Raw genomic sequence first — 15,149 nt, forward strand, 5'->3', positions numbered from 1 at the left:
AAACACAGATCTCCAGGGACTCCGTTTTGCACGGAGTCACCTCCTCATCACAGTCCTTATCCCAAGACTATGATAGTTCCTCTCAGCTAAGGGGAATATACTCTGGGGTGGTCACCAATCTCTGTGGGAATATATCTTTCCTCATCACAGTCCTTATCCTAAGACTGCTACCCATGGTTCCAGACCTCTTATCCAAGGGGGATATGCTCTCGGCAGCTACCCCGTCAAACCCTCGGAGGATTTTGTACATCTCGATCACCTCTCATTCTTCCAAATGCTGCTCAATTTCCTGATAGATGGCAGCCCAACCATAGGAGGGAGTAGTCTGAAGAATCTTCACTGTGCTCCCCCTCCCCACCCTCCACTTCCACATCACTGCATGCCCACACAGCTCCCACTCTTGGCAATTTCACTGAACTGTTTTGCCCTGATCCAATACCGTGATCTCCGTTGCCAGCTCTCCTCTGTGAGGCTCCACGTACAGAGTGGAAGGTACAACATTGGTCACCTGTAAGAAAGAATTTCAGATGTTACTTTCTCTCCCAATCTCCAGTCTGGTTTGTTGTTTTGGCTCTCTCTGTGGTCCTGCCCTCCTGATTTCTGTAAACTTGTTCAACATAACCACCCTTGGTGTCTCTGATCCAGTTCTGGTGAACTTCCTGAACTCTACAAACTCAGGACTCTTAATTCTAGCATCCATTCTCTAACTTTAATTCTAACTTTCTCTAACTTCTGGTAACTTCTTCCCCATCCTTCTTCTTTCTTTTTCCATTCACCTTTCTGGTTTCTCCCTTACCTGTTCTCTTCTCACCTGCCGATCACCTCCCTTTGGAGCCCCTCTTTCTCTCATGTTCCACTGCCTGTTCCTGTTAGATTCCTTTCTCTTCCACCTGTCCCTTCTCAGCTTCTCACATCAATTACAGCTCCTCCCCACCCACCTACCCTTCACCTGGCTTCACCTATTACTTTCTACCTTGTACCCCTCCCCTTCCTTATTCTGGCTTCTTCCCCCTTCACATCCAGTCCTGATGAATGGTCTCATCCCAAAATGTTGATTGTTTATTCATTGCCAGAGATGCTGCTTGACACGCCGAGTTCCTCTAGCATTGTGTGTCTCTTGATCACTCTTTAAACTATTTAGAGTTCTGGCCTCTGGTTTATAAGTTCCTTAAAACCCTTGATAGTTATGGCCCTTTGTTATACAGTGGCATGCAAAAGTTTGGGCACCCCTCTCAAAATTTCTGTTACTGTGAATAGCTAAGCGAGTAAAAGATGACCTGATTTCCAAAAGGCATAAAGTTAAAAGATGACACATTTCTTCAATATTTTAAGCAAGACTACTTTTTTATTTCCATCTTTTACAGTTTCAAAATAACAAAAAAAGGAAAAGGGCCCAAAGCAAAAGTTTGGGCACCCTGCATGGTCAGTACTTAGTAACACCCCCTTTAGCAAGTATCACAGCTTGTAAACGCTCTCTGTAGCCAGCTAAGAGCCTTTCAGTTCTTGTTTGGGGGATTTTCATCCGTTCTTCCTTGCAAAAGGCTTCTAGTTCTGTGAGATTCTTGGGCTGTTTTGCATGCACTGCTCTTTTGAGGTCTATCCACAGATTTTCGATGATGTTTAGGTCAGGTGACTGTGAGGGCCATGGCAAAACCTTCAGCCTGCGCCTCTTGAGGTAGTCCATTGTGGATTTTGCGGTGTGTTTAGGATCATTATCCTGTTGTAGAACCCATTCTCTTTTCATCTTCAGCTTTTTTACAGACGGTTTGATGTTCGCTTCCAGAATTTGCTGGTTTTTAATTGAATTCATTCTTCCCTCTACTAGTGAAATGTTCCCCGTGCAACTGGCTGCAACACAAGCCCAAAGCATGATCGATCCACCCCCGTGCTTAATAGTTGGAGAGGTGTTCTTTTCAGGAAATTCTGCACCCCTTTTTTCTCCAAACATACCTCTGCTCATTGCAGCCAAAGAGTTCTATGTTAACTTCATCCGTCCGCAGGACTTGTTTCCAAAATGCATCAGGCTTGTTTAGATTTTCCTTTGCAAACTTCTGACGCTAAATTTTTTGTTGAGGACGCAGGAAAAGTTTTCTTCTGATGACTCTTCCATGAAGGTCATATTTGTGCAGGTGTCGCTGCACAGTAGAACAGTGCACCACCACTCCAAAGTCTGCTAAATCTTCCTGAAGGTCTTTTGCAGTCAAACAGGGGTTTTGATTTGCCTTTCTAGCAATCCTACGAGCAGTTCTCTCAGAAAGTTTTCTTGGTCTTCCAGACCTCAACTTGACCTCCACCATTCCTGTTAACTGCCATTTCTTAATTACATTACGAACTGAGGAAATGGCTATCTGAAAACGCTTTGCTATCTTCTTATAGCTTTCTCCTGCTTTGTGGGCACCATTTATTTTAATTTTCGGAGTGCTAGGCAGCTGCTAAAAGGAGCCTATGGCTGCTGATTGTTGGGACAAGGTTTGAGGAGTCAGGGTATTTATAAAGCTTTGAAATTTGTATCACCTGGCCTTTCCTAACGATGACTGTGAACAAGCCATAGCCCTAACAAGCTAATGAAGGTCTGAGACCTTGGTAAAAGTTATCTGAGAGCTCAAATCTCTTGGGGTGCCCAAACTTTTGCATGGTGCTCCTTTCCTTTTTTTCACTCTAAAATTGTACAGAACAAAAATAATACACTAATCTTGCTTAAAATGTTAAAAAGAGTCTTTCATTTTTAACTTTATGACTTTTGGAGATCAGTTCATCTTCTACTCACTTAACTATTCACATTAACAGAAATTTTGACCGGGGTGCCCAAACTTTTGCATACCACTGTATATTCCATATTTTCTTATGACCAAAACGCTGCAGGTTTCAGTGATTCAAAGGTCTATCCCATTTCCTTGTTAATTAATGACCCCATTATACATTCTTCTGCCACTTTGCCTCCCTGAAGTTCCACATTCAATTGATATATTATTAGTTGTTGAGATACAGTACAGAATAGGACCTTCTGGCTGCGCTGCCCAACAAACCCTCGATTTAATCCTAGCTTAGTCACGAGATAATTTACAATGACCAATTAACCTACCAACCAGTACGCCTTTGGATTGTGGGAGGAAACGGGAACAGAGGGAACCCAGATGATCACGAGGACAACGTACAAGCGGGCAGCAGCGGGAATTGAACCTGGTACTGTAAAGCCTTGTGCTAATCACTGCAGCACTGTGCACCAGGGACAATTTGTGCCGCTAACTACCCTACCAGCCCACACTTGGTTCTAATGTGGGAGGAAATCGCAGCACTCACACGGTCACAGGGCGAATGTGCAAACTCCACGCAAGGGGTCTGGAGTGAACATAGGTCACTGGAGCTGAGAGCAACAACTAGCTGGCCTACCGTATCCACCCATCCTGTTCTGACATCTTCACTGGCTCAGTATCAACTTCTGCAAATCGCTTGGGACATAACCCATTATATTTCACTAGTGTTTGCACTAGGAGAGCTGCAACTCTCACCAGCCCTTGTCCCGTGGAGAATCTGATTCTTGTTGGTTAAGCTTATGGTACCTTTTCCCAGCCCTGTCCCTGCAAACAGGGCACAATTAGGTCACCTTCTGCCAAACTTTGATGCAGGATTAAAGGTTACAGGGAAACTGCTGAAATGAGAAAGTCTGCTGGCAGTTCACCAACACACCTGTTCAAAAAAAATGTTTATTGGTTTCACATTTTGAATAACAGGTTTTTATCAAATTTTTACCTGACCTGTTGCCTTTCCTCAGCAGAAGCGTCTGCTCTGGTATTCAGTGTTTTTTTTTGGGGGTTTGGTTACTTGTCCAAGGTGTCCAGCACTAAACCATTAAAAAAAGTTTTTTTAAAAAGTAAATACAGGAGATTCTGCACATGCTGGAAATCCAGAGAAACTGGAGGAACTCAGCAGGTCGGACAGTACCTGTGGAAAGAAACAAAGAGTCAGCACTTTGGGCTAAAACCCTTCATCAGGACTGGAAAGGAAGAGGGTAAATGCTAGAATAAGAACATGAGGGGAGGGGAAGGGGCGCATGCTAAAAGGTGATAGGTGAAGCTAGGAGGGTAGGGAAGGGGGGGTGTGGATGAAGTGAGAAGCTAGGAGGTGATAGGTGGAAAAGGTGAAGGGCTGAAGAAGGAGGAATCTGATTGGAGAGGAGAGAGAGGAGGGGCACAAAGGTAAGGTGATATCCAACTGAGGAGAAGCGAAGAAGTAAGGGATGGGTCCAGTGGGGAATGGAAGTAGGGGAGAAGGGAAAAGTAGCAGCATTTTCCACTGGTCATCTGTTATAACCATTCACTGAGTAGTAGCCATCAGTTTCATTAGAACTCGTCGATATTCATTCCTGTGAAGTAGAATTGTATGGCAGAATGTTTCAGCGTCAGCAGGGATCATTGCCTCTTCGAGATTCCTCTTGTAACAATGCAAGTCTAGCCTCAGCGTTTTTAAAAAAAAAGATGCAGATTTCAATAAATACTCTCTGGCTCCATGTGCCTGGATTTCGCTGGGCGATCAGAATGAGAACCCGTTTACTATGACTGACTTACACTCAGTGGCCACTTTATTAGGTACCACAGTGGAACCTGGTGTGGCCTTCTGCTGTTGTAGATTGTCCACTTCAAGGCCTGATGTGTTATGTATTCAGAGAAGTTCTTCTGCACGCCATTGTTGTAACGCATGTTTACTTGAGTTACTGTTGCCTTCCTGTCAGTTTGAACCAGTCAGACCTTTCTCCTCTGACCTCTCTCATTAACAAGGCATTTTCACCCACAGAACTGCTGCTTACTGGGTTTTTTTTTGTTTGTACACCATTCTTTACGTTCTAGAATTTGTGCGTGGAACTCCCAGGAGTTCAGTAGTCTCTGAGACACTCAAACCTCCCTGTCTGGCACCAACTATCATTCCACGGTCAAATCACTTACGACACATTTCTTCCCCATTCAAAGTTTGGTCTGAACAACAACTGAACTCTTGACAGTGTTTACATTTTTCTTTACATTAACGAGCACATATACAAGGATGCAGGCAATATGGGAATAACGCCAATAAGTATCATGGTTGGCTTGAAGCAGGTGAATGGAGCTCACTTTTTTGATCTACAATTCAATGACAATGAACAGGAAATAGTTTAATCATTGGTAATTCACTTCAAGTGTGATTAATAAGGAGGGACACCTTAATAATTGTTTATCATAAAGATGAAAGTTAGCTCTATTTGTCACATGTACAATGGCATGCAAATGTTGGAGCACCCTAGTCAAAATTTCCTGTTACGGTGAATAGTTAAGTGAGTAGAAGATGAACTGATCTCCAAAAGTCATAAAAGTTAAAAATGAAATATTCTTTTCAACATTTTAAGCAAGATCAGTGTATTATTTTTGTTTTGTACAATTTTAGAGTGGAAAAAAGGAAAGGAGCACCATGCAAAAGTTTGGGCACCCCAAGAGATTTGAGCTCTCAGATAACTTTTACCAAGCTCTCAGACCTTAATTAGCTTGTTAGGGCTATGGCTTGTTCACAGTCATCGTTAGGAAAGGCCAGGTGATGCAAATTTCAAAGCTTTATAAATACCCTGACTCCTCAAACCTTGTCCCAACAATCAGCAGCCATGGGTTCCTCTAAGTAGCTGCCTAGCACTCTGAAAATTAAAATAAATGATGCCCACAAAGCAGGAGAAGGCTATAAGAAAATAGCAAAGCGTTTTCAGGTAGCCGTTTCCTCAGTTCGTAATGTAATTAAGAAATGGCAGTTAACAGGAATGGTGGAGGTCAAGTTGAGGTCTGGAAGACCAAAAAAACTTTCCGAGAGAACCGCTCGTAGGATTGCTAGAAAGTCAAATCAAAACCCCTGTTTGACTGCAAAAGACCTTTAGGAAGATTTAGCAGACTCTGGAGTGGTGGTGCACTGTTCTACTGTGACACCTGCACAAATATGACCTTCATGGAAGGGTCATCAGAAGAAAACCTTTCCTGCATCCTCACCACAAAATTCAGCATCAGAAATTTGCAAAGGAACATCTAAATGACCCTGATGCATTTTGGAAACAAGTCCTGTGGACTGATGAAGTTAAAATAGAACTTTTTGGTTGCAATGTGCAAAGGTATGTTTGGAGAAAAAAGGGTGTAGAATTTCATGAAAAGAACACCTCTCCAACTGTTAAGCACAGAGGTGGATCGATCATGCTTTGGGCTTGTGTTGCAGCCATTGGCACGGGGAACATTTCACTGGTACAGGGAAGAATGAATTCAATTAAATACCAGCAAATTCTGGAAGCAAACATCACACCATCTGTAAAAAAGCTGAAGATGAAAAGAGGATAGCTTCTACAACAGGATAATGATCCTAAGTACACATCAAAATCCACAATGGACTACCTCAAGAGGTGCAAGCTGAAGGTTTTGCCATGGCCCTCACAGTCCCCCGACCTAAACATCACTGAGAATCTGTGGATAGACCTCAAAAGAGCAGTGTGTGCAAGACCATCCAAGAATCTCACAGAACTAGAAGCCTCTTGCAAGGAAGAATGAGTGAAAATCCCTTATGCAAGAACTGAAAGACTCTTAGCTGGCTACAGAAAGCGTTTACAAGCTGTGATACTTGCCAAGAGGGGTGTTATTAAGTATTGACGATGCAGGCTGCCCAAACTTTTGTTTCGGGCCCTTTTCCTCTTTTGTTATTTTGAAACTGTAAAAGTTGGAAAGAAAAGAAGTAATCTTGCTTAAAATATTAAAGAAATGTGCCATCTTTAACTTTATGCCTTTTGGAAATCAGGTCATCTTTTACTCGCTTAGCTATTCACAGTAACAGAAAATTTGACCAGTGGTGCCCAAACCTTTGCCTGCCACTGTATGTTGAAGCATACAATGAAATGTGTTGTTTGCATCAATAGCCTGTACAATCCAAAGATGTGCTGGAGACAGCCCACATGTATTGCGTTTTGTGCCAAGGGTCTGTCTACAGGGATCGCTGAGAGAAATTCCCCTGGAATGGTGGCTAGCCCGGTCCATTTCTTGGCGCTGGTCTATGGCCAACTATTCAGTGGTCTAGATCAGGAACTCCAACAAGAAGAAGCTGCTTTTTTTTTGGTCTTTTATTTAAAAGTGAAGTGAGGCAAATGGAACTAGAAGGGATGCATCAATGCATTTGCTGTTCTGATTCTGCCCAGAGCCCTGGAGTGAGAAATGAATCGGAGTTGGTTTATTATTGTCGCATGTACCGAGACGCTTTGAAAAACTTGTTCATACGGATCAGATTATTACACAGTGCACTGTGGTAGAACAAGGTAAAACAATAACAATGCAGAATAAAGTATAACAGCTACTGAGAAAGTGCAGTGCAGGTAAACAATAACATTCAAGATCATGACGATGTAGATTGTGAGTCAAATTTATTGTCACCATCCTTTAGTCTTACGACAGTGGGGTAGGAGCTGTCCTTTAACCTGGTAATACATGTTTTCAGGCTTTTGTATCTTCTGCCTGATGAGAAAGGAGAGAAGGGAGCATGTCTGGGGGTTGAGCTGGTCTTTGATTTTGATCTCTGCTGAGGAGTATCAGTTACGCTGAGAAGATTCAGCACTCTGGGTTTGGGACACGGTGCAGGTACATAACCCTAGTGGTGTGAAGGTCCCAGCTTGTGACTCGATTTGATAAGTAGTAACTTAACTCATTTTTTATCTTAATCACAATCTGCGGTGCAGCCCACCCACATAATAACAGAGTGGTTTTCTTAAAGTGTAGTGTATTTGTGATTTATTCTGTTATGGCCTGGTTTCTTTTGATAATGAGAACAGATGCCTAGATCAGAGGGAATTAGTGTTAATTGTGAAGATCCAGCAGCCCGTTGTACTGCCTGTTACATTTGCAGTGTCCGATGGAATAATGTTCTGCCTAGTTACCGAGGAATGTGGTGTGCTTGGATAGGTATGATCAGGCAACCAGTCCTGATAGATTCAGCTAGTGAACTAGATGATAGCAGTGTTTATCCACCTACAGACTTGTGGTGAAATTGCTCACAGTGCTATACTACAACAGCATTCACTTTGAGCAGTTCATTAGCTTCTGAAGATTCTGTTTAAAATTTACCTCTGGTCAACCTGTCCGAAAGTCCTGTTTATTTATTTAGAGATACGGCATGGTAGTGGATCCTTCTGGCCAACGAGCTCCTGCCACCCAGTTACACCCATGTGATCAATTAACTTACTAACTTATTAACTTATAAACCCGCACGTCATTGGAAAATGGGAGGAAACCCGAGCACCCGGAGGAAACCCACACGGTCGCGTGGAGACAGTACAAACTACTTACAAACAGTGGCGGGGTTAGTACCTGGGTGGTGGGTACTGGGTACTGTGCTTCTGTGCTACCCCATCCTTTGTTTGATCAGATCTGATTGATTGAATTGCTCTGGGCATAGAGGTGTATTAGTGATAAAAGGCAGAGATATAGTGGAGAGGCAGTGACTTTTTCCCATGGCGGAAATAACAAATACATAATTTTAAGGTGACGGGAAGAAAGTATAGGGGGATTGTCAGAGGTGGGATTTTCACACAGAGTGTGTTAGGTGCGTGGAATGCACGGCCCCAGGGGTGGTGGTTAAGGCAGGTACATGAGAGACATTTAAGAGACTCTTAGATAGGCACGTGGATGAAAGAAAAATGCAGGGCTTTGCAGGAGAGAAGGGCGAAATTGATCTTGGAGTAGGTTGGTTAAAAGGTTGGCACATCGTGGGCTGATAGATTTGTACTGTGCTGCACTCTTCTATGTTCTACCAAGCTAAATATCATGTTGGTGATTTTTATAACTGTGTAGTGCTGTGATACATGTTGCTGTGGAAGGAGACTGTATTCATAGTGTGCATTGAGGGTCTGAGTTGTTTGAAGTTGCCAATGTGGAGAGTCAATGTTAATAGCTGATCTAATAAGCACTTTGGTTAATCCCTAGCTTTGAGAAAGGCTAATTTAATTGTGTGTGTGTGTGTGTGTGTGTGTGTGTTTCTCTCATAGATTTTCCACTTCCAGCAATGTTTCAGTAACTCATGTTGCCTTGACGCAGATGAAATTGTGGGTAATATACGGTCAAGGACCATGATCTGGTTAATGGACAGAAAACAAAGCCCAGCAGTAATTGGTCTTTCTCAAGTTGTCACGCTGCGACAGATGACATCTGGCAGGGATTGTTACACCTGGACTCCAGACAATCTATACCAAAGTAGCGCACACAAAATGCTGGAGGAACTCAGCAGGCCAGGCAGCATCTACAGAAACGAGTAAACAGTTGACATTTTGGGCTGAGACCCATCATCAAGTATCTCTTTTCCATAGATGCTGCCTGGCCTGCTGAGTTCCTCCAGCATTTTGTATGTATTGCTTTGATTGCCAGCATCTGCAGATCTCCTCTTCTTTGTGAGTCTATACCAAAGATTTGTCATATTGCTGATTATATGATGATACCAGACCAGGTGGGGTTATGAGAAGGGAGGGGGACGTGAAGTTCTGTTCTTCTGTTGCTGTGAATGACCATGAAGAGTGTGCCTTGCCATCAAGTACAGAAGTCAGCTAGGACTTGCAAAGGGAAGGGCTAGATTCTATAAAACCCTCTCACATGGATTCATCTATCAGTTGCCAGTTCGCATCCCACCCTCTGCCCCCTACCCTTTCTTTCTGGCTACTGCCCTCTTCCTTTCCAGTCCTGATGAAGAGTCGTGACTGGAAACTTCGGCTCCATAGATGCTGCCTGACCCACTGAGTTCTCCCAGCATCTTGACTGTGTTGATCCAGATTTTGAGCTTTTAGAGTTTTTTGAACTTTATGTCAAATACTGTCACGATACGGGCATGTGCAAAGAAAAGGGAGAGTTTAAAGCTTTGTGCTTTGGAAAATAATTAGCAGTTATTGCATTGAATCCCAAGCAATGTTATTCGTCCTCTGATAACAAATGTTACTCCCGTCTCCAAACAGGCCACAAACACACACACTCAAGTCCTACACTAAACACAAGATTGTTCAGATGCTAAAAAATCCAGAACAACACACACAAAGTGCTGGAGGAACTCAGCAGGTCACGCAGATTCTATAGAAATCGTGACAGGCTTCCGGTAGGATGGCAACGCACTCGGACACATTGGCCTCTCCGGGTCCGACCAGAAGTGTGATTGTCAACCTTTACGTGTTTCTCACAATCACAGGACACTGCTGTTTATTAAAAACATCAAGTACCACAGGTCTACCCCGCTAGGCTGCCGCTGTATAGCAGTGGAGCTGGATTTGTTGGACGCCATGTTGCAGCCTGCATCAGCCATACATGACAGAAGGTGTCAGTGACAGTAACGCGATCCACTGGACGGTACTGGTGATTGTCTTGTTCGTTTTTGTTGTGATCCCAAGACCCTGTTGGACATTGGTAATGTCAAATACTACGAACCCAATTCACTGGTTTATTGGTGAGACCGATAGCGGGGGAGTTGCATGGCCTCGTTTGTGGCATGGACCAGGCCCTCATTCATTCCCTAGGGCCCCTGTTGCGGTCGCAGAGGAAGGAGACGTCCGCGCTGGCAGTGTGCTGCTGGAGCCCATGCCAGCTTGGAGGCTGGCCCCTCCATTAGTGCTGCTTTCCAGGGTTCGCTCACTGGGAATCAAACTGGATTGCATTCGCCTCCAGCTGCACGCTGCCTTGATAGTGTGTGGATGTTGTCCTTTAACCACGTTTCTGCAAGAACAGCCCACAGCAGTTCTTCATATTACTATCAATCCACAGGTCATGACAATCAGGGATTTAATTTTATTTTGTAACAGTATGCTTTTCTGCAATCGCAATTATAGATGCTGTGTTCTGTGTATTATTGTCGGTTCTGTGTTTTGCAGCTTGACCCCAAAGGAACACTTTCATTTGGACTGTATTCTTGTGTGTGGTTGAATGACAATTAAATTTGAACTTGGACTTGAAAGGAATGAGGAGTCAATGTTTTGGGCTAAGACCATTCATCAGGACAAGAAAGGATGGGGGGCAAAGCCAGAGTAAGAAAGTGGGACAGTAGGTCCCCATTAATATTAAAGACAGGTGTTTATTAGGTACTCTCAGCTCTACTAGATGGATAATGAAAATTTCTCCCTACTCTTCCCAGTTATCCCTCTGCTTTCCCAATTTATAAAGTTGAGGCTTTATAAGACATTGTCAGACTGCATGTGGTGTATTGAGAGAACCTGGTGGGAGGGGAGAGTGGACTATAGGAGAAAGGGCACCAGGAGGAGGTGATAGGCAAGTGAGAGAAGATAAGAGGTAGAGGGGAGCCAGAGTGGGGAATGGAAGGGAGAGGAGGAAAAATTACCCAGACTCCTCCCCTTTTGGGTTGAAACATAAAAGTCTAAAGCTTTCAATAGAAATGAGAATCAAAAGCTGCTTACATTGAAGGCTCCTTATTCAGACCAGCTGATGGAAATCGGTCTTTCAATAAAATGCTTTTATAAAATGAGAACCACAAGGAGTGTGTGGAAGCCAAGTCATTTGCTAAATTTAAACCGGAGGTTGATAGGTTCTTAACTAGTAAGGGCATCAAAGGTTATGGGGTGAAGGCAGGGGAATGGGGGTGCTATGGTAACGTGGCAGCTAGGTTGGAGTTCGGAGTTCAAAGTTCAATTCTGATGTCACCTGTAAGGAGTCTATATGTCCTCCCTGTGGAATGTGTGGGTTTTCTCTGGGTGCCCCAGTTTCTTCCCGCAGTCCAAGGACGTACTGGCTTGGTAGGTTAATCGGTCATTGTAAATTGTCCCGTGATTAGGTTGGGGTTGAAACGGAGACTGCCGTGGTGATGCTCTCCGAGCTGTATCTCTAACTAAGTAATCGGTTTGAGAGGGTTAATAAACCAGCCATGATCGGATGATGGAGCAGACTCGATGAGCGAATGGACTAATTCTGCTTGTATGTCTCCTGGACATCAGCACTCCCTGTCCTTAGTCAAGTGACCTCTCGCATTAGGTAGTACAGGGGAGAGGATCTATATACCAACTCTCAGTAGAGAACGAGCATGGAGGAGAGAGCATCAAACAATCCAGTACAGTTCTGGCCCTACAGCCCTACAAGCCAGGATATTGTTCTGTGCTGTGCTGTGCTGTCCTAAATAAACCAACTCCACAATTTAGCTAATCCTTCCCTCCCATAACCCTTCATTTTTCTTTCATCCCTGTCCCTATCTGAGAGTTTCTTAAACGCCCCTAAATGTATCATTCTCCACCACCACCCCAGCAGTGTGTTACACCTGCCAAGGTGACAGGCAGTCTGCTTATGTTCTAGATTCTAGCCTCTGCGGTGTCTTTCATCTGCACGGGATAATTGATGGTAGGAACACCATGCATGGTTGTCCCTGCTAATAACAGTTGTTAAGTATAGGCAACCCTTAAGAGTAGATTGGCACGGTAGCTTAGCAGTTAGTTGCTATGGCACCCGCAACACGGGTTCGATCACACTGCTCTCTGGGAGGAATCTGTATCTTCTCCCCATGACCATGTGGGTTTCCTGCGGGTCCTGTCAGTTTTCTCCCACATTCCGAAGACGTATGGGGGAGAAGGTTAGTTGGTCATATGGGAGGAATTGAACAGCACAAGCTCATTGATCCAGAAGGGTTTTTTTATCATGCTCTATGTCGAAGTAAAATGGGAAAAAACCTGAAGGCAGGTTCTATTGTAGCCTCAAGAGTGGTTTGGTAAGTACACTGTGGGTGAGGGAAAAACTGCAAGGCTATGAAGAAAGGGCTTGAGATTGGAACTGGAGAGTTGCTCTTATTAAGAATCAATGTAAATATGATGGGCCAAGTGGTATGCTATGATTGCCCACCCTCTCCCACCCCATTTTCCCAGAACAGGGGACCTGGAAATGCTTTTTCCACATCCTCACACCTGGCGTTGTAGAATTGAGAAATCATTAAACCACATCTAGTGGTGCACTCTGAAAAGCAAAATGCTTTATTCTGGGTCTTTGTTCCGTGTAAGGACAGCACGCCAGCGTGGAGACTCTGGGAACATTCAGTTCTGTACAGCTTGGGCTCCTCCGAGGCTGCTGGCAGGGTGACAAGAACTCGAGGAAGTGAGTGCAAACTATGTGCCCGAAGACTGGCCACCATAGGAGTGTTTTGAGTAGTTTTTTATCACAAGGCCTTGAATCCACTGTCCATCCAATCTTCTCCCCAGTCCTGACTTGGAGGGTAGTTCATTGGCTCCACCCTGCCGACCGCAGCCTGCTCGATTAGCCATCTATGTCCAAGCTGGAGAGTCAGAGCACTATAGCACAGAAGCAGACATCTTGGCCCATCCAGTCTATGCCAAAATATTATTCTGTCTAGTCCCATCTAGCGCATGGACCGTAGCCCTCAATACCCCTTCCATCTGTGTACTTATCCAAACTCCTCCTAAAGGCAGAAATTAAGCCAGCATCTACCGCTTCTACTGCTCATTCCACACTGTCACCATCCTCTGAGGGAAGAAGTTCCCTGTCACGTTCCCCTTGAACACTTCACCTTTCACCCTGACTATTTGACCTCTATTTCTAGTCTCACCCAACCTCAGTGGAAAATCCCGTTTGCATTTAGTCAAGGGTGTACACCCTTGGCTAACTTTATCGTGTGTTTCAGACGAGGTAAATCGTGCCATTGCTTATACTGTTCCTGATGGTTGAAGCAGGAATCTCCTCCCCCACCTCCGCTGCTGTAGTGCTCTAAGACTCCACAGCTTGGACATAGACGGCAAGCCAAGCAGGTTATGGCAGACAGGATGGGGTTAATGGTCTCCTCTCCAGCAGGACTGGGGAGATGAATGGATCGACAGTACCCAAATGATATTGATAATTGGTTTATTATTGTCACATTATAGTAAAAAGATTCTGTTTGTGTGCCATCCTGACAGATCATTACGTATGTAAGTGCACTGAGGTGGTACGAAAGTAAATACAATGTAGAATTTAGTGTTACAGATACAGTGCAGAGGCCAAGATGGGGTAGATTGAGAGATCAAGAGCTAGATGTTATTATATAACTAGTACAATTAAGAGTCCCATAACAGTGGGGCAGGAGCTGTCCTTGAGCTTGGTAGTACATGTTCTCAAGGTCTTGTATCTCCTGCCTGCAGAAAGGGAGGGAGAAGAGAGAATCACCAGGGTGGGAGGGGTGCTTGGTGATGCTGACTGTTTTCCTGAGGCAATGCGAAGCATACACAAGGAGGGGTTGGGGAAGCGGAGAGGATAGTTCTTGTGATAAACTGGGCTGCACTTACAACCCCTCCACAATTTCTTGTTGTCTCGCTGGTACGCATCCAACTAGCAACGCACTCAAAATGCTGGAGGAGCTCAGCAGGCCAAGTAGCATCTATAGAAAAGAGTAAACAGTCAACGTTTCGGGCTGAAAATCTTGGATTGAAGGAGAAAAAGATGAGGAGCCGGAGTTAGAAGTTTGGTGGGGGGAAGGGGAGGGAGAAACACAAGGTGATAGGTGAACCGGGGAGGGGGGGAAGAAAAGAGCTGGGGAGTTGATTAGTGAAAGATATAGGGCTGGAGAAGGGGGAATCTAAGAGGAGAGAACAGAAGGTCTTGGAAGAAAGAAAAAGGGGGAGGAGCACCAGAAGGAGGCGATAGGCAGGTAAGGAGATAAGATTAGAGAGCGAAAGGAGGAAGGAGAATAGAGAAGGGGAGGGACAATTACTGGGAAGTCTGAGAAATCGATGTTCATGCTATCAGATTGGAGGCTACCCAGATGGAATACAAGGTGTTGCTCCTCCAGCCCGTGTAAGGCCTAATTGCAACTGTAAAGGAGGCCATGAGTGGACATGTCAGAATGGGAATGGGAAGGGGAATTAAAATGGGTGGCCACTGGGAGACCCCGTTCTTCTGGTGCTCGCTGAAGCGGTCTCCCAGTCTACATCGGATCTTACCTATTTACAAGAGGCCACACCGGGAGCACTGGATACATTAGGTGACCCAACAGACGCACAGGTGAAGTGTTACTTCACCTGGAAGGACTTTTTGGAGCCCTGAATGGTAGTGAGGGGCAGGTGTAGCACTCGTTCTGCTTACAAGGCTAAGTCCCAGGAGGGAGATCAGTGGGGAGGGATGAATGGACCAGGGAGTTGCTGAGGGAGTGATCCCTACGGA

General features: G+C 44.6%; 1 protein-coding gene across 1 annotated transcript in view; it reads left to right on the forward strand.

Annotated features, from left to right (window-relative positions):
- LOC134339419 (phospholipid phosphatase 3-like) overlaps positions 1-15,149 on the forward strand; it is a 104,867-nt gene that overhangs the window by 1,223 nt on the left and 88,495 nt on the right. The gene's annotated exons all lie outside the window — the stretch shown is intronic.

Source organism: Mobula hypostoma, chromosome 29 (genome assembly GCF_963921235.1).
Source record: "Mobula hypostoma chromosome 29, sMobHyp1.1, whole genome shotgun sequence".
Classification (NCBI taxonomy): Eukaryota; Metazoa; Chordata; class Chondrichthyes; order Myliobatiformes; family Myliobatidae; genus Mobula; species Mobula hypostoma.